This window comes from Helianthus annuus, chromosome 10 (assembly GCF_002127325.2).
Source record: "Helianthus annuus cultivar XRQ/B chromosome 10, HanXRQr2.0-SUNRISE, whole genome shotgun sequence".
Taxonomy (NCBI): Eukaryota; Viridiplantae; Streptophyta; class Magnoliopsida; order Asterales; family Asteraceae; genus Helianthus; species Helianthus annuus.
This window is the reverse complement of record NC_035442.2, coordinates 94,834,946-94,855,521: the sequence shown is the minus strand read 5'-3', so window position 1 is coordinate 94,855,521 and position 20,576 is coordinate 94,834,946. Positions and strand designations below refer to the sequence as shown.

The 20,576-nt window shown below is 39.6% G+C and overlaps 1 pseudogene; it reads left to right on the top strand.

Annotated features, from left to right (window-relative positions):
- Positions 1-14,309: 14,309 nt before the first annotated feature.
- On the top strand, positions 14,310-19,836 carry LOC110885362 (annotated as a pseudogene).
- The last annotated feature ends 740 nt before the right edge of the window (positions 19,837-20,576 follow it).

Here is a 20,576-nt window from a genome sequence, read left to right as displayed (position 1 = left end):
AAGCTTCCGAGTTGCATTGGAATAAGGTCGATTGGGAAAATGTGATTGTTGAGTTCGAGAGTACAATCACGGAGTACTGAATTAACGGCAATAGTTCTTCCCGTAGCGATTTCGACTTCGAATGACGAGGACAGATAAGAGCGCTTACGACTAAGGAGCTTCTCGAATTCAAATGACACAAAGCAGTTATCGGCTCCAGTATCAAACAAACATGATGCATAAATACCATTCACAAGGAACGTACCATTAACCACGTAGTTAACCGCCTGAGCCTGATGGGCGTTGATGTTGAAGGTTCGGGCATGGGCTGCTTGCTGCTGTTGCTGAGGCTGCTTTTGTGGTTGTTGCTGCTGCTGGGGTTCTTGTTTCACCACCCTGTTCGGGCACCTGTTTGCAAAGTGGTTAGGGTCACCACATGCAAAGCAGACTCGAGCATTGACTATTGGTGCTTGAGCTGCTTGTTGGCCTTGAGGGGCAGGGAGTAGAGCTTGGTTGACAGTGGCTTGAACTGGGGCTTGACGGGGACCATAGCGACAGTTCGTAGTGAAATGACCGTAAAGGTTGCAGTGAGCGCAGAAACGACAAGCCAGACCCACTGGATGGTGATAAGAGCACGTTGGGCAGAGTGGGTGAGGGCCTGTGTATGCACGCTTCGCTGGCGGTGCATTGATCACTGGAGCTGAGCGCTGGTGCTGCTGTTGTTGAGCCGGTACGGCTTGTAGTGGAGCAGCAGTTGTTGCAGCGGCACAGTTCTTGTTGCTGGAGTTGTTGTTCTTCTTCTTCCTTCTCGAGGACCTTGAGGATTGAGCAGAGGTGGTGTCAGTGGGTGCTGTTGTGGCTTGGTGTAGAGACTTGGTTTGCTTATCCCAGAAACCAGCCTTTACCCGCTTGTCATTGATCTCAGTGGCGAGCAGGTAGGTTTCTTCAATTGTCGCTGGCTTGGAGGCGTGAACAAAATCTGCTACACAGTCTGGCAGAGCTCGGATATACTTCTTGATGCTCATTTCTGGAGTCTTGACCTGATCAGGACATATGATACTGAGCTGCTTGAAGCGAGCAGTGAGAGCAGCGTTGTCTCCGTCTTTCTGCTTGATGAACCAAAATTCATCCTCCAGCTTTTGGCGTTCATGAGGAGGGAAGAATTCATCGATCATAATTGCCTTCAGTTCCTCCCATGTCAGCTCGTAAGCTGCATCATTCCCACGCTTGTTTCGTTCAGCAGTCCACCAGTCTAGAGCACGGGACTGGAAGACGCCAGTAGCATTGAGAGTGCGGAGATTTTTAGGGCATCCGCTTTGTCGAAGAGTGACTTCGACCGAGTCGAACCAATGAAACATGGCAGTAGGGACATCCTCACCGGTGAACTCCTTCGGTCCGCATGCCTTGAACTGCTTGAAGCTAAAAGCAGTCTTGCTTGAATCCTTAGGGTTCTCAGCTCGGGATTCTTCAGACGTTTTGCTGGCATTTTCATACACCTCACTTACGGCTTTCGCCACTTGTTTGGAGATGATAGCAGTGAGGCGTCGATCTCTCTTTTCTTGGCGAGTCAGTCGGTCTCGGGATCCAGACGACGACATGGTCTGCAATAGACATCGTCACAGGACTCAACACAGCGTAGACGAATCTCACCACACACGTCTAAACTACTAAAGCTCAGGAGCACGTCGAAACACATATCACATAATCACATAGGCACCAGAAGCACAGAATCCACATAACCACCGAAGCACATAAGCAAGTAGAGCACAGAAGCACATAATCACGAAAAGCACATACGCATTTAATCACAGAGGTAATTAATGTTACGTAATCCTCCTAGCGGTACACAGTAGCATACTCAGTATCCTAACTACCTCTAAATTTCGAATATAGCGATCGCTTATAGCACATCCTAGTCGTATAGCATATCATAGCGTATTATCGTCTAAATTGCAGTAACGGGAGATCGAATAGAATAGAGTACGAGTTGTGTGTGTCGATCGAAATGATGGCAAAAATCGAATATCATCCGAAAACATAAACACACAAACAGGTAACGCACATAAAAGCATATAAAAACACAGAAAATCAACGAATCATCTGAGTATACGGCTATGGTTTGCATAGAATCGAGAGGTAGATCGTCTGCGGCTACTAGACTTCGACTGCCCAAAGCAATCCAACTATTCACAGTAGACTTGTCGTCACTTTCGACGTTAAGGGTCGTGTTTCTGCCTCGATTCTTGGGCATTCCGCACGCATTCCTTAGGTCATACTCGTGAGTTCGGGTCGTTGGAGTCCGTCAAATGCCTTGGTGAGATGAAATAATGTTCGGAACAGACTGCCAAGGTTAGGGTTTCACCCCTGGCTTAGCAATCTCTTCCTTATTTTTAGAAAGGTTGAGGAGATTATTCATCAAAATATAGGTCTCACCCCTGTTTTGGCATAATTCTCCTCGTTAATCAAAAATAGAGAGATGTATATAGATAAAATCACCATAAGTTAGGCAAATTAGTCAGGAGTTTGCGGTTTTCACACCTATTCCTGACCAAATCGCTTAACGTAAATTGGAATTTCGAGTGCAGTGATAGTGAAGAATTGCAGAATAAAGCACATAAACTTGGTCTGTTGGTTCCTAACTATAGTCTAGGTCTCTAAGACAGCGACCCGGACTAGGTCGTGTCTAACCTAATTCCCTATAGTTATGGCTCTGATACCAATCTGTCACACCCTAACCGATGGCGGAATCATCGGGGCGCGACACTGAGCGAAACAGATTGTTCAGAAGTTTCCATAACAACTATTTATATAATCCAGTTAAAGATACGTCCCATACCGTATCCCGAATAAACAAACATATTATTACAGATAACAACCAAACAAGTAATCCTGTTCCGACAACTCAGATTTTTATTACAGACAATTGTTTATTATTTCTAGACCTCCCTAGCCTCGATTTCATCACCATGCACCTAAGCATCCTAGGAACTTAAGCACCTGTCACATACGTTAAAATAAAGTCAATACATAAAATGTAAAGGTGAGTATACAAGTTTGATAATAGCATAATAGAGTTCGAATAGTTTACGCGTAACCAGCACGTACACAGAGGGAAATGATGCATGTTAATTATCGACATGGACCTATCGATACCAACGACTGGGGGTTGACTGTCCGAGACAGTTCGCAATACATGATTACCACCGTAATCCATGCAAGTAATTGTCCTTAACAACCCCCGTGTGAACGGGTGCTGAGTCCAAACTATAGTACTACGTTGCTAAGGCAGGTAGACAGCATTCCACGTGTAAACATAACAACAAGCATACATTTAGTCACGTAATACATGCAATCGGTTAGCGTTCAAATAGTTTGAATAGTGCATTCGTTTATGATTTTGATAGATAACGTATGTAACACCCAAAAGTGCTAAAGCAAAAAGGGTTCGAGTATACTCACAGTGATTGATTATGGATTGAAGGGAGTGCTGAGAGTAGGGTTAGCCTGAATAGTTTGATAGCACAACAATGAGTAACGTGGAAAATAAGACAAGTGTGAATGGATCGAATGGACTAGTCGATCGAACGGCAGGTTCGATCGAACGGGCTGTTCGGTCGGCTGGTATATCCGGTTGGACAGTCCTGTTTGAGGATTGTTTCTTCCTTTGGTGTGTTTGTGTTTGAGGATTTGAACTTTTGAAGTTTTCGTTGCAGCATTTGAGAACACTGAAGTGTTCCTACCTTTCAAGTCGGTCGATCGAACGGTCTGTTCGATCGGCCGGCTTAGCCGATCGGTTATGACTTCAGAAGTTGTTCTCTGTGGGATGTCACTTCGATTGATCGGTCTGTTCGATCGGCTGGCACACGATACTACGAACGAGTTGCAAAATCGGTTAAGTGCTGAAGTATAGTATCTCATGATCCGAATAGTAATGTTTACAATCGAGTAGCGTATTCGATCGAACATCACTTCGTCAATAATATACTTCATGAAATTTAAAAGTGTGGGACCATGTGCTAGCCGATCGGCTGGGCTGTTTGTTGAACAGCCTAGCCGTTCGGCCAGCATCTCTGACCTGGTCGGCCTTTCGTCTAACACTTGGCTGCCTGATTTGATATGATTTCGAGGTATGTTGATAACGAGTTGAACCATAGAACACGGGTTCTTACTTGTATCACTGGTTCGGACAGGAATCACCAAGTCCGGCCGGTGAACTGTTCGGAACGTAGGTTTAACGTTTAACCCGAAATCGATGAACCTCGTGGGTAGAATCCGAATCTTGAACCTCTTGACTTGTTAGAATGGTTAGTCAGTTGGGTCAAGCTTCGTTTCCATCGATTTTTAAGACATTGAGTGTAAAAGAGTTGAAAGAAAGTAGGGAAAATCCTTCTTTCAATCCTTCCCACCGTGAGATATGTTAAGATTCTCGCGAATCCTAGTTCGTTTATGTGGAAATCGGCTAGATCTAAGTTATTCACGGTTGAATGATGCCAAAACATGATGTTCTTGAAGAACACCATGATGACATCACCCAAGAACACCTAGATCTTGGTGAATTCACGGTTAAAATCCAAAATTTGAAAGATAGAAAGGTGTAGAATCATGTAATGATAAAAAACGTACAAGAATTAGAGTGGAAACTTACCGGAGTTGAGAGAAATCTGAGAAAAGGTGAAGAATAGGAGCTGGCCGGTCAGAACTTTCCAAAAGTGGAAATGAAGACAAGGACAGCCCTATTTATAGGCTTCCAAAAGGGGAAAGTGGCAGCCGATCGGCCAGGAGCTCCGATCGAGTGGGCTGCTCGATCGGCTAGGAAGATGCTAGCCGATCGGCTGGCCTGTTCGATCAGGGTGCCTCCTGTTCGATCTGCGACCCACTTCGAGTACTTCGTGACGATTTTCGATGTTTCGATTTCGATGGACGATGGTGCGAATACGATAGAGTTCCTAGTCAAATTACTTTCAGTTCCAACTACTATATCTAACATACAATCATCTATAAGCCATGTTCCGATGTCGGTTTCGATTGAGTTCGATTGCGTTTCGAGTTTCGATTCGAGTTTCAATTGATTCGCTTGAATACCACACCGAACATATAAGTAAACACACACAAGTAACACATAAGGCACACACACACGTATAACAAAACCAGAGTTCACATAATTCGAGTCTCGAGTTTGATTGGTTACTTGATTATGAATTGATTAACTTTATCGCATTGTTAGTTCCTACTAATCACAGTCGTAAATCGGTCGCATTAATTAAACATTAAATTACTTCGATTCTTTCTGATTACAACACTTACTCCACAGAATACAACCAAAACGTAAAATAGATTATCTACAGTCAAAGAAAGTCAAAGTTGACTTGGACTTTGACTTTGACTTTGACATTCGAAAACACGGGGTGTTACAACCAGTCTGCTGGAATGAGATTGGCGAGGCTCAGCTTACTGGACCTGCCCTCATTTTAGAGACAACTGATAAGGTAAAGAAAGTTCGTGATAACCTTCAGATAGCTAGAAGCCGTCAAAAGAGTTACGCGGACCTAAAACGCAAACCCTTGGATTTTCAAGTCGGTGATCGTGTATTACTTAAGGTCTCACCTTGGAAAGGTGTGATCAGATTCGGAAAGAAAGGAAAACTTGCACCTAGATACGTTGGACCATTCAAGATCGTCGAAAGAATCGGTAAGGTAGCCTACATACTTGAGTTAGCTCCTGAACTTGGAAATGTTCATCCAACCTTTCACGTGTCCAATCTCAAGAGGTGTTTAGCTGATGAGAACCTCCACATACCACTTGACGAAATTCGTGTTGATAAAACACTGAAATTTGTTGAGAAACCGGTGGAAATCATGGAACGTGAAGTCAAGTGGCTTAAGCGCAAGCGCATCCCTTTGGTCAAGGTTCACTGGGAATCTAAACGTGGACCCGAGTTTACTTGGGAACGCGAAGATCAAATGAAGGCAAAGTATCCGCATCTTTTTCCACGAGTTTCCTCTAAATAAATTTCGGGACGAAATTTCCACAAGTAGGGGAGACTGTAACATTTGTGCTCGAAATCATTATGAACAGTTCAATTATCAATAAAACAATGTTATTTGATCCCAATGATTGTTTGGTTGTGTTTTACATTTTTCATGTTTTGACTTTTATTTGATTTTAAACTCTACATCGCTTTCTAGAGAATTATACGCAAACTGGTGCGTAAACGTACTCAGTTTAATGCGACAAATACTCCGGAACATCAACATATATTCAACATACCCTAAATAACCTTTACATAACTTAGAAATAAGTTTTGACTTTTGAAGGCCTTGGTACGGCAAAAACAAGTTAATTTGCTTACAGGGACTAAACTTGACAAACTGCGAAAGTATGCCAATTTGAACTGTAACAAACATTCCGGAACATGACCATAAGTTAAACACACCTTAAATATCCTTTACAAAGCTTAGAAATAGGCTTTGAGGTGTTCGGTGTGCTAAAATAAACTTTTGGGTCATTCAGGGACTAAAAGTGTCAAAAAGTGCACAAGTTTGCACTTTCGCGCATAACTTACGTTCTGAATACATCCGGACATCCAAAAATTTGTGTAAGCACTAAAATAATTTATTTTAGTGTTTGGCATGAGAAAAATCCATTCGTCGCGCAAATTTGGAGCGTTTTTCGCACTTATGCGCATTCCGTCGTAATTAAGCGAACATCGCGTTCGTACGACCAAATGAACTGACATCCGGAATATTTTTGAGCATGTTTCATGTCCACAATGTTTAGGCATCATTTTAGGCCCTAAAGTTGGCTTTACGGGCCTTAGAAGTGTTGGAAATGGCTTAAATATGCAACAGGGACTAAAACTGTCATTTCTGAAAAGTTTGTGCTGATCAGACAAGGCCAGGCGGCCCGCCTGAGTTTTGTGTGTATCCTGACGCGGGCCGCGTCAGCCCTGCAGATGCAGAAACTCGTTTTTTTGCTGTTTTTGGCTTTTCAATCACTCCAAAGGGCAATGCCCCTTCACAATCTCTGGAGTTAGGGTCATTATATGATACCACAACATCTTGACAAGTGTACGGATTAGATCGTGGCACGATATTCAAGAAACGATCCTAACAGTTTTGCTTTTCCTATAAATACCCCCCCCCCCATTTGTGTTAAAACCCACAAAATCTGATCTAAAGCTCTAAGTTGAGGTGCCGTTTAATATTCAAGAAACGATCCTAACGATCCTCCGATTTAGGTCCGGTATATTAACGTAGTTACCTATATTAGGTGCCGTTTAATATCCGTGATCTCTAGCATTATTTGGTTGTTATACAAGAACTTCAAAGCAACCTCAGGTGAGTACATTGAACCCCTCTTTTACTGTTTTCCAAACGTTTTGGGGTGAAACACATGTGCCTACTTGTTACTTTCGTGCTTTTCAAGCTTTCATATCATATGCTTGTTATGTTCAATAGTACATATATAGTACATGATTTCATTGTGTTTATGCTATGTATGTCCATTGTGTGCATACTTAGTACAATCGATTTACAATACACTTTCATGCTATGTATGCCCATTGTGTGTGTACTTAGTACATCATTTTACATTACAGTTTATGTTATGTATGCCCATTGTGTGCATACTTGGTACAATTATTCATCACATGCTCACATTTTATTATGACATTTGGTTTGTTTAAATTATACAATGTACATTCATTAACACCGATCATGCCGCCCGTTAGTAGGTAGTGGTACCATAGGACTTGACAACTCCCATTCCTGAAATCCCGAGTTTGTTTGGATTGGAAGGAATGACCGAATTCGATAAACAATAACACAGATAGACCTTTAATTTGTTTAAAGTTCTACCACCACAGTCACAAAGGCTTGAATGTATGAAATTTCACAACACCACATAAATGTTTGTATCAGTATAGCATGAAATTTTTCCACAAAACATAATTTTGGCTTAAACTATGTTTATTTCAATACCATGTTTTTATGCATTTTTACCTATGGCCTAGTTGATATATTTCACATGCCATACATGATGTTTTGGATACACATTATATGATTTACATTAAACATAAACAATTTGACATTGATATACACATTTGGTGGTTTATGCTAGACATGAACATTTTGATATGGTTTACACAATAACACTTGACAATTGATTTATACATGAACAATTTACATGGTGGTTGGTTTGGGTAAATGGTTTGAGTAACGTGGCGTATGTAATATGATACAAACATGGTGGATACGCCGCTGGTACTTCCTATATATAAGTGTTTGTATAATATTACCTATCGTAGCATTATTTAAATCATTTCAGTTTAGACATATTACATTTTACACAAATAACATATTCTTCACAAGACAATGTTTTACAAACAACTTCTTTTATACAACTCATTTTACTTGGTTATTTGTTTTAACCATGTATTACTCTTTTACGTATACATATCATCTGATCTTATCGCTTTTTCAAATGATTTACAAAACGAAACAATTACAAGGTTCATGACTGACTGTTATTAAACGTCTTCTTTAAACTCATAAGTCATGAATCCCATTTTCACAAAACCTATGTATCTCACAGGCATTTTTATGCTGACGTACCTACTTTCACATGTGTTTTCAGGAGCTATCGCTTAGGATGACGATTGTGACACTAGGGTGGACCTGTGCCTTAGAGACATAAAATGAAGATAGACTTAGTTTAATTATGTTATAAACTCTTTATTTCCTGTTTGATGACAATGTAACACGTTTGTTTGATAAATAAAATATAACTTTGTATGCCATGTTTGTGAAACAATAAATTCTGTCCCAACACTCCCCGACGTTTCCGCCGCGGTTGCATGTAATACGCGGTCGGGATGTGACATTACAAGTGTTGCAGCTAGCCAAGAATAGATGAATAATAACCTAAACAAATACGGTAAGAATTCAAAATAATAATAGACTTGTAAGCCATGTTTTAAAAAAATGAAGTTATAAATTCTAGGTTAAAACAAAATTTAAAAAAGAAACACTCATTTATCGTTAACAAGGTAACCATGCCCATCAAAGGGGTCCAAGGTTTTTCAACAAGTCATGATCTTTTAGGATGTGCATTCTCCTATAGTCAAGATGAAACAACAAGCTTTGTTATCATACATATTGAAAAACTGATGTCACTCAATATGATGATTACCTGACAAAGGTAAATACTATGAGCGGTTGGTTACTTAACCGAAATTAACCAAAACCGAACCATAACAGACTTCATAACCGATTAACCGTAACCGATGTTTGGTTATGGTTATGGTTACCAAAACTCCATAACCGAACTAGCGGTTATGGTTATGGTTAATAGTAAAAACCGACCCAAACCGACCCATGCACACCCCTAGGCGGGGAGCAAAATGATGATAAATTAGAAAGATTAGGGAGTAAAATGGCTATTTTTAAAGGATTGGGGCAAAACCGTTAAAACGACCAAACCACAGGGAGTAAAACGGAAGTTTACTTATTTTTTCATGTATATACATTTTCGACCACTTGGTTGGAAATCTAAGCTTCACCATCTATTTTAAGTGTCACTTTTCATTTAGTGATTGTAAATATAGTTTACGTTGAGATATATGATGTGATAGCACACCCCACATGTCACAGCTTTTAAATCGAAACTTAATCCCAAGAGGATCTCTTTTTCGCCTTTAATACTTTCTTAGTAGCTAAGTTAAACGTTTGTGTACCGTTTACACTAGTTTATATAATATCAATTTGTAATATATTTAGAGTTTAAGTGGTTGTAACTTTTGCATTAATGGTGTTTCAAGCTTAGTTTTGTTGTACCTTCTATGTGTTGGGGTTATACACTTTGTTAAATTATATACTATAAATTTGTAATAATTCTTGGCATTGTTGGTTGTAACTTAGTTTTTTTTTCTATATTTTACGTTTCGATCCAATTTCTTCGCATTAACACACCGTAACGGGCGTACGTGGTTCAAAGATTTTACTTTGCTTTTCGTTTGGTGTTTTAACGATCTTTTCCAGTATTGGTGATCATCGACAGTGGTGTTGCATTGGTGTTACTTGGCATGGCTTTACGCCACCACCGTAACGCGTGGATGGTTTAATACTATTTACAATAGATTATTTTTGTATTTACTTATAATTATAATTTTAAATATATTTCTGTAATTATCGATATTGTCCGAACATTATTAGCACCGGTACTGTATAATATCAGTATAGTTTTTTTATTGACGTTTTATAAATTCAAAATATACGGTCATGAAGTACTTATTATTATGAAAGATTCGATAAAAGTTCAATTTGAACGGGTCATATATATATGGTTGATTTTTTTACCATCACAAACCGAATATATACCGATCCAACAACATCGATACTGGTACCGTATTCGTTTGTATAATTTTCTCAACGTGACGGTATAAAATTCGTCGAATATAGAAATAAAGTTTTCTTTTTTTTTTTTGTTTTGGTATCATAAGCCATATTATGTGTCTATATGATACCAATGTCGTAACACAGTACTTGTATGATTATTCGTTTTCTAGTTTTCAATCGATTTAAAACACGTGTCGATTACTATGTCGAGTACTTGTATTGTACTCGTTAGTTTCAAGTATCATCATATATTGTAAACGAGAGAATTTGATTTCTTTTCATTGGTTGACATGATTAATTTACGCACACATATACACACAAGAGATAACATTTTACTAAGACCATGCGTAGTGGGCGTTGTTTTTTCAAAATTCCCCCCCCCCCATAACGCCCAATATCGCCCCACCCCCACCCCATGGGCGTGATTGAGCGTGTTTTTGCAAAAAAAAAGCCCCTCGGCGTGTTTTAAATCACGCCAAATAGGGGAATCAATTGACCAATCACATTTAACTTCATTTGTTTTGTCCAATAAGATTTTTAAAATGTTTTTTATTTTATTTTATTACAAACATAATGCTCCACAATCCTCACATCCCCACTACATCCCTTTTGTAAAAACGCCCAATAATGCCCAATTACTGACTGAGCTGTCACATGACGCAAAACGCCTTAGGGTGGGGTATTATTCACCCCAACGACTACGCTTGGTAAAATTAATTTCTAAGTATCATCATATGAAAACGAGAGAATTTGATTTCTTTTCACTTGACATGATTGATTTTCTCTAGATTTAATTATATCCATGCATTGCTTTCGATCAAAGTAAAAATACACATGAACTTTTTACTTTCTTTTTTTCTTGATTGAAAATGTGATTTGAAATGAACTACTCCATATGTTTCTTTTCTTCATGTAAGTGGAGCACTTAATACAAGGTATTATGATAGAACCGAACCCTTTTTAAGCAATAAGAGTAGTGGACCCTGACAAAACCATCATGCATGATGACACTCCATACATGCATGGTAATATTGGTTTCACAAAATGCATTTGCTTACATGTAAGAATGCATCTTTCAAAAGGAAAAGGCAACATGAAGCATGCATGCATGTTGATATATTATATGACGTGGAATATATATTGTAAGGTAGCTAGTTAATATTAAGAGTAAATTACAAAAATCGTCCTTTAAGTATGCTACTTATTACAAACTGTGTCCTTTATCATCAATATATACAAGAAACGTACTCGATGTTTGCAAACCCTTGCAATTTATGTCCTTTAGCCCTAACTCAGTTATTTTTATGGTTAAATCTGACCTAGTGTACTCCACATAAGGTATTTTGGTCATTATACCTTAAATATTAAAATTAAAATTAATAATCATAATCATCTTCAACATTCACCTGCCACCACACCCCCTCTCTCTATCTCACACACACACCATCCTCTCTCTCCCTCATTGCAAGACCACCACCACCAGAATGACCACCACCGCCGTACACCTCAGCAGACCGACCACCACCGCCATATGATTTAATTCAGGTTCCATTTACTGTACCAATCTTGAGAATTTTTGTTGTTATTATTATTGTTGTTCTCATCGTCGGATAAGATGTCGGAGATTCTGAACGGAGACGAGGATCGTGAGAGTTTGTCCCTGGTTGGTACAACGAGATGGGTCATCGGGAACAGGCTTTAGGGGCTTGATTTTACCGGCGTGGAAGAGTTCGTCGGCGGCGGAGATGGAGGGGGTTGTGGGTTTCCGGTGAAATTGAATGCGAAATCGGTGTCTGTTGTTGGAAGCCCACGAGTGTGTGGATGGGGCTGGTGGGTGCGCCGTAGAAGAAGCTGGGGAAAGCGGTGAGGGGAAGAAGGTGCGGTGGTGTAGGGGGTGGCCGCTGGTGAGGGTGTCACGATTTGTATCTCCATGTAGCAATTGGAAACTATAGATTGTAGGTAAGGAGATGGGAATGAGTGAAACTTTTTTTCTTTTACACAGATTCATGTGGGTGGTGGTTGCAGGTGGGTGTGGTGATTTATAATATTGTAGAGCTTAACAAGATGTACATTTGGCTTTATATATGTTTTATGCATCTAATTGTTGTACTTTGTAAGTTATCTGGAGTTTGCCATGTGTGGTGATTATATTATAAATTTACAACAAGTTGAGGCATTGGGGTATTGTACCTCATCTTTTGGGGGTTTAAAAAAATTGATGTTTCATTTTAAACCCAAAACTACTTGATTTTGTAGTTTTAACCCAAAAGTTTTTAGTTTTTCCAATTTAACTTCACAACCTTTTTACTTTCAACTTTGATCCCCTATGTTTTTCATATTTTGCAAAATTTTTCGTTTTACGTTTAGATCTAAATTTTGCGACTCAACACGACACAATATGTGTGTGTGGTTCAACGATTTTACGTTTTGTTAAACGCTTCGTTCTAAATTTTGCGAGTTAACATGGGGCAACGTACGTGTGGTTCAGTGTGTTTACGTCGCCTATTTTTTCTCGTTTAATAAGTTCGTCACAACGCGCGACTCCTAAATCGAGTTAGTTATTATTTTCTATGTTTTATATGTCGGTCTAATTTTTCCATGTTAAGAGGCCGCAACTTCAATGTTGGTGGTCGTGTTGGCTATAGTCTAGCATTGGTGCTATTTGTCATGGTTTTACGCCCCCACCGTAACGCGGGGAGCTTAATACGATAGGTTATTTATATGGATATAAGTCATGTAACGTAGTAATTATGATACTATTAATTGTATTGAGTTTATTTGGTGAATTACTTATTTGTATAAGATAGTAATACAGAGTTAATCGACAAAAACATATTTGACACATTGTAAATGTGAATCTGATCAACAGCAAGTCAATTTTGTTGGTGGCGGCGCAACGCGCACGAGTCAATCTTTTAGGAACGAAAGCACCTGGCCCAAGAGAGATTTCCGAGATGTGAACCGCTGGAAGTACTAAAGCTTCGGACAAAATGGTGGGTTTGGTCACCCTTATAACCTGCAAACAAAAATCAAAACCCTACAACCCAATATGTTTATCTGGTTTGACCAGTTGTAAAACAAAGGGTAAGAACATCGACTAAGCAACACAACTGCCTGCTGGAACTAAACCAGCCACTGGCTTGTAGAGACTCGAATACACTAGATTTGTAACTCTTTTCAGGATGTGAGCCGATTGAGAGCAGGATCTAGTCGGGATTTGTCGGATCTAGCCAGATCCTTCCATTTGAGGCCGGAAGATCTTCTCGTTCGTCACATTCCTTGTAAGAACAGTAACCCTATTTCACAGGCCTCCGGTCTTCGGCGAGATACCAGAGGGGAAGAAGTGTGCGTTCTAGAGAGAGAAAGAAGGGAGAGCCCAAATGGTAGATTCATGGGGGAACACTGGTTGGATCTCAAAGCTGACTTGTGATGCTTTCCTTTTTCACTTGCTCATCATAGAATGATATTATTAAGAAAGACATTTGGGGCAATCTAAAAGCAACTTCTCATTGGAGAGCTCTTGAAGCTCACCTTTTAGGGGATGGAAGGTTTGCAAAACTTATCTAGGATGTAGATGTTCGTGTACCATTGGTACTTGGCAGTCAACACTATTGAATTAGTTAACTGATTTTATTAATTTGTTCATTCATTTAACAAATTAACTCTAGAGTAAATTACAAGTTTTATTCTTTATGTTTATATCAAATTGCAGGCGCTATCCTTTAGCGTAAAAGCTGATAAGTTTTGTACTTAATGTTCTAAAATCTTGCACGTTATGTCTTTTAGGTAAAACTCAGTTAGATATTTTAGTTAAATCAGATTACATAAGGGTATTTTAGTCTTTTAACCCATTTATTTAATATTATTTAAAAAACTAAAACAAAATATTTTAAAAAATTATCACCACCATCGATTCTCTGTCAACACACCATCGATTCTCTGTCACCACCTCCATCAACACACCACCGCCACAACTACTTTCTCACTACCAGACTACCACCACCGTCTCCACCATCACCACCCCCACCGGAACCCTAACCCCAACCTGCAACAACCCAAATCAGCAACCAAAACCATTAAACCCACCACCCCCACTGGAACCCTAACCCCAAGCACCTGCAAACCACCCAAATCAGCAACCACCACCATTAAAACCCACCATCACAACCCCACACCGTCTCCATCATCACCACCCTCACCGAAACCCTAATCCCAAACCTGCAAACAATGGAGGTAATAATCATTTTCCAAATTCCAAAGCTTGTCGATTGATATTCTCTCCATGGCTCCATATGCAACGTTTCATTGCTCAATACATCTACAAAGCCCTTCTGTCAACTCCTGTTAGTCTCCGCTTGCTTTTTAAATCTAATAATTCAACCGACCAATGTCGCCGTCGTGGATTAACCGGCCACCGGTTCAAACTCTTACTATCTGAGTATCTTCATCGATTCGTTTGTGTTTTGTGTTCTGATGATTTTCTTGACCAGAGGTAATTTGTAATCATTCTTTTTATAAATTGTACAGCTTACTAGTTCTTTTCATGATCAATACTGCTATAAAGATCAGTTCAATTTAAGAAATTGATAAAAATATATTTTATTTGATTTGAGTAAATTTGTGATATTGTTCGGAGCCCCCATGTTATTCTTTTTTTACCCTGAATCTGATTCCAATTCCAGTGTGACTGTTGGATATCAAGCCCTTATAACAAGTCCCTAAACATAATTTATTTTACAGAATAGCCCCTCAAGAGATAAAATGACAAAAATATCCTCATGTGCCTGCAAACGTAAATGACAAAACTTGTAATTTACTCTTCTTAACTCTATCTAAGGGTGTAAACGAGCCTAGCAGCTCATGAGCTACTCGTGATCATTTAAAAGCTCCAATGGAATCGACGTTAGCTCTATTCAACAACAATTATTACCATAATCAAAGTTTTAACACTTTTAGAATCATTTCTGATCATGTAAAAGTCCAATTATTCTAGAGATAAAGAATAGTTGGGTAGACAGCAGCATGAACAGGCCTATCTTGTTCAACAATAATAAACGAATAAAATCAAGCTCAAACTTGAATAACTAACCAATATCAAACTTTAAAAAGTAAAACTGGAAGCTAGTAAGTAGAGTGTGAGAAACTCAAGCTTGCTTGCGAGGTTGGTTACACCACTTGGTAAACAAACAAACAAACATTTATTCCAATACACAAAATGACAAAATACATCAAGTTACTGTTAAATTCAAATGGTATGTTTTTTCTTAATTTTTAGTTAGCTTTTTTCTTAATAAATTCTTTTTAATGTGATTATTATTATTATATCTTATTTTTGGAATGGGTGAGCTGTTGCTAATCTGGAGGGGCTGGACTTGCACATTCTGGATTATTCAAGGGCTGCCTGTTTTCTCCTATCTATATAAATAGAGGAGGGTCTGGCTCAAGGTTCCTCTGTAATAAAATTGTTCTTGATTGATTGATTTTTGTCAAAAGGAAACCCACTTCTTAACAGTTACATATACGTAAGGGGGGGATGGATATATATTAGCAGCAGTTCTGTTCCCCTTATTCCCATCCCATTCTACTCCCCTTATTCCCTCCCATCCCATTCTGTTCCCAGCAACCCAACCCAAGCCAAAATACAAAACTTCCTTCCCGTCAACATGTCGTCGCTATTTTTCTCCGGTCATATCCGCTTGACCGTCTTCCTTCTTACCCTAGTACTCCACTCGTCTTCGCAATCCGACCAACGCCAACTTCTTCTCAAATTCAAATCCGCACTCTCAAATTCAAAAACCGAAGTTTTTAACACATGGAATAACGAAACACCCTTGTGCAACTTCACTGGGATTGTATGCAACTTCAACAAAGAGGTCAAAGAAATCAACCTCTCACAGCAACAACTCTCAGGAACTCTTGCTTTTGATTCACTCTGTGCTATAAAATCACTAGATAAAATATCACTCAGAGCAAATATGTTATCCGGAACTATTAGTACCCAATTATCGAACTGCACGAGTTTGCAGTACTTGGATCTTGGGATGAATTTTTTTACCGGGGTAGTCCCAGATTTATCCCAGTTGTCCCAGCTCAAGTTCCTAAGTTTGAACTTGAGCATGTTTACGGGGCGATTCCCTTGGGAATCACTCCGGAATCTCACCAGGCTTACTTTCCTGAGCCTAGGGGACAACCCTTTTGATAAAACTCCTTTTCCGTTGGAGATACTAAATCTGCAATATCTATCTTCTCTTTACCTTAGTAATTGTACGATCGAAGGGCGAATACCCGAAGCGATCGGGAACCTTAGTTTGTTAGAGAGCCTCCAGCTCTCTATTAACTATCTGGTTGGAGAGATTCCGGTGGGAGTTACCAAGTTGATAAATCTGCAGATGCTTGAGCTTTATGACAATCAACTCTCCGGGACTCTTCCGGTCGGGCTGAGTAATCTTGTGAATCTTGCTGAGTTTGATGTTTCCACCAACTTGCTTTTTGGTGATTTGTCTGAGTTAAGAGGCTTGAGTAGATTGGAATCTTTACACTTGTTTGAAAACAATTTTTCTGGTACAATTCCTGAAGAATTCGGAGAATTTAAATATTTGAGGCAGTTTTCGATCTATACGAACAAGTTCACGGGTGAACTGCCTGCGAAGATCGGGTCGTGGGCCGAATTTGAATACATTGATGTATCAAGAAACTACTTGACGGGTTCGATTCCAACGGATATGTGCAAAATGGGGAAAATGAAAAAACTTCTAATGCTTCAGAACAACTTAACTTTACTGGTGGGTTACCAGAGAATTATGCTAGTTGCACTTCGTTGATTCGGTTGCGAGTGAATAATAACTCGCTTTCGGGGCGAGTTCCTGATGGGATTTGGAGTTTGCCTAATTTGGGTATCATTGACCTTGAAACGAATCAGTTTGAGGGTCAAGTGGGGCGAAATATCGGTGAAGCGAAGTCACTTGCACAACTTTTTCTAGCGAACAATCGATTTTCGGGTGAATTACCGATGGAGATATCGAATGCGTCATCTCTGGTGGAAATCAGGCTGACCTCGAATATGTTTTCGGGTGAAATTCCGGTAACTATTGGTAGCTTGAACAAGTTAAGTAAACTTCTTTTACAAGATAACAAGTTTTCTGGGGCAATTCCAGAGTCTTTGGGCTCATGTGTGTCACTTAATGAAATACATCTAGCTGGAAACTCGTTTTCGGGTCAAATACCGGAGAGTCTGGGTTCGTTAGCGAGTTTGAACTCGTTAAACTTATCGTGTAACAAGCTCTCGGGAGTAATTCCCGCGAGTTTGTCTTCGTTGAAGTTGACACTTATCGACTTGTCAAACAACATGTTGTTCGGGCGTGTGCCGCAGCCTCTTTTATTGGTGGCTTACAATGGCAGCTTCGCGGGCAACCTGGGGTTGTGTGCTGATGGAAGTAAAGATCTTCGGGAATGTTCACCGGTTTCTCACAAGTCGAGTCAGGTTAAACTCGCTATGTATTGCTTCATAGCAGTTGCGGTTGTGTTGATGTTTTCGTTATCGTACTTACTCTTCGTAAAGTTGAGTAAAATCGATCGTAAAAGTCCGATGAATCGGGGCGGTTCGTGGGATGTGAAACACTTTCATGTTCTAAAGTTTAGTGAAGATGAGATAGTAAGATCTCTTGCACAAGAGAATATAATCGGGAAAGGCGGTTCGGGGAACGTTTATAAAGTCGATCTAAAATGCGGGGAGCAATTGGCCGTGAAACACATGAGTAGTGTTGAAATCTTACCGAAAGAAAGAACCCGGTGGCCAGAGTATGAGGCGGAGGTGGCGGCTTTGAGCTCGCTACGCCACATGAACGTGGTCAAATTGTATGGTTGCATCTCAAGCGAAGACTCGAATCTACTGGTATACGAGTATATGCCAAATGGAAGCTTGTGGGACCGGCTACACACGGATAATATTAGTATGGATTGGAGTGTTCGGTATGATATTGCGATAGGAGCTGCGATGGGGATACAGTACCTCCACCATGGTTGCGAGAGACCAGTGCTACATCGGGATGTCAAATCGAAAAATATTTTGTTAGATGAGGAGATGAAACCGAAATTAGCGGATTTCGGTTTGGCAAAGATGGTGCAAAGTGGAAAGGTCATGGATTCAACCCATATCATTGCAGGAACACATGGTTATATTGCTCCGGGTAAGTTGTTATACGCTTACCAAGACTAAAACGATTTATTTTAATATTTATTTAATTATTTTACAGAGTACGGATACACATATAAAGTAACAGAAAAAAGTGACATTTATAGTTTCGGGGTTGTTTTAATGGAGTTGGTGACGGGGAAAAAGCCAGTGGAGTCTGAATTCGGAGAAAGTAAGGACATAGTTTATTGGGTCCATAATGAAATGAGATCTAACGATGACATGATCTCACTAGTGGATCCTAGCATTTCAGAAGATGCAGTTAAGATGTTGAGCATTGCTATCCGATGCACAATGAAGTTACCGGAATTGAGACCCTCAATGAGGATAGTGGTGAAAATGTTGGAAGAAATCAAACCTTTCTCACTTACCAATCGAGAATGTTAAATATACATTGATATGAAACAGTGTTACTTACACACGGTATATTTTGTTACAACATTATTGTTGAAGATGATCTTTGGTTTTAAAGCATGTTTTTCTAATCTTACTGTTCTATGGAATCTAAAATATTGAATGTGAATAATAATAATTAGTATTAAACAAGCATTGGAGGAACTCATGTGTAGCATGGGCAACGTTGTTACAGGTATACTTTAATTATTGCATGTCATGTTTTTTTGCATTTGCTGATAAGCTAACCTCACGTCCAATTTAAGTACAAACTCTAAGCTTTTTTAATCGGGGGAACATGTCACATCTTTCATTGCTTTTTGTGGCAGTTTCGACCCATTTACTTATAATAAAATGGGTTGATTCGGGCAAATGGGTCGGACGAGTTAAAATTGAAGTTTTGACGGATAAAAACTTTTAAATTATTTTCCCGAAATATTATTACTGAAATAATATATAATTTTTGATGATGGTCTTAATTAATCTCGTTTATTATTTATAAGAAAGGTTCACATAATTTAATGAGAAAGTGTTTCTAGTCAACCCATCATATGGATGGATATGTTACCCAACCTGCCCGACCCTGCGACCCATCCTTGTTGTCTCTTTTATTAAAATCAGCCTAATTTTGTTGTTTGGTGGTTGTGGTCAAAACTAAGGGAGATGTTCTGCGGCTCTAGAAGAGGAGGTTCGGGCTCTTATGTCGACAGACAAATCTGGAGAAACCGAGTAATAGATGCTTGTGTTTAATAGAAGCATGCTTTCAAATTTACACATTACAGTATAGTACTTTCTTTACCGACGACAATTGTAGTATCGAATGGCTTGATAAACCGATAACAGGGTTCTACCAATTTGGCTAGTCTATATTTTTCTTCATATGGATGCCGGCTAAGATGCTTAACGACCCGGCGTTAAGGGATGGGATGGGATGATAAACCGGTAACCAGTTATCAATTTCATTCAGTAGTGGATCCAATATCTTTAGTAACTGGAGTTAGAATGGTCGGGTCAAAAAAATTACATTATGCATACAGGGTGGGTGTCTTTGCTTCAAATCTGACGAAGGTTGATTAAGCAATTCAGTAAGTTCATCATGTAATGAGTATGAACATGATTACATGAACTATTTTCAACAAGTGTCCTACTGACTTTAGTTTAGACGAATAGGTCCACTACTATTTTGGTACTTAGGTGGGAGGTTAATTAAGCCCACTCATGAGTCATAAAATAAAACTTAATGTTAGTTTATATAGTAGTTGACACTTCAAGCACCACAACGTGTCAGAGGCACGTTCAGATCAAGCTCGCCTCTAGGTGGAAGAGAGAGGTTAGTGAGAAAGCCTGCAAGCGCGGATGAAATTTTGGACGAGTTGTGAGGGGATGTGCGTTCGTTCGATTTAGTGATGTAAGGTGGGTTCGTCCGGCACTGTGGGTGCTCTTTGTTATTGAAGTCATAATTCCAATCCCCAAAAAAAGACATAACCAATGTTAGGGGCTATCGGTGCTATAGCACTGCTATAGCGCTTAGCGGACATATGAACCCATAGCAGTCCAAATAGCGGTCCCTTATAGCACTCCCGTTATTAGCGGTGCTAAATCCCGCTATTCGACCGATA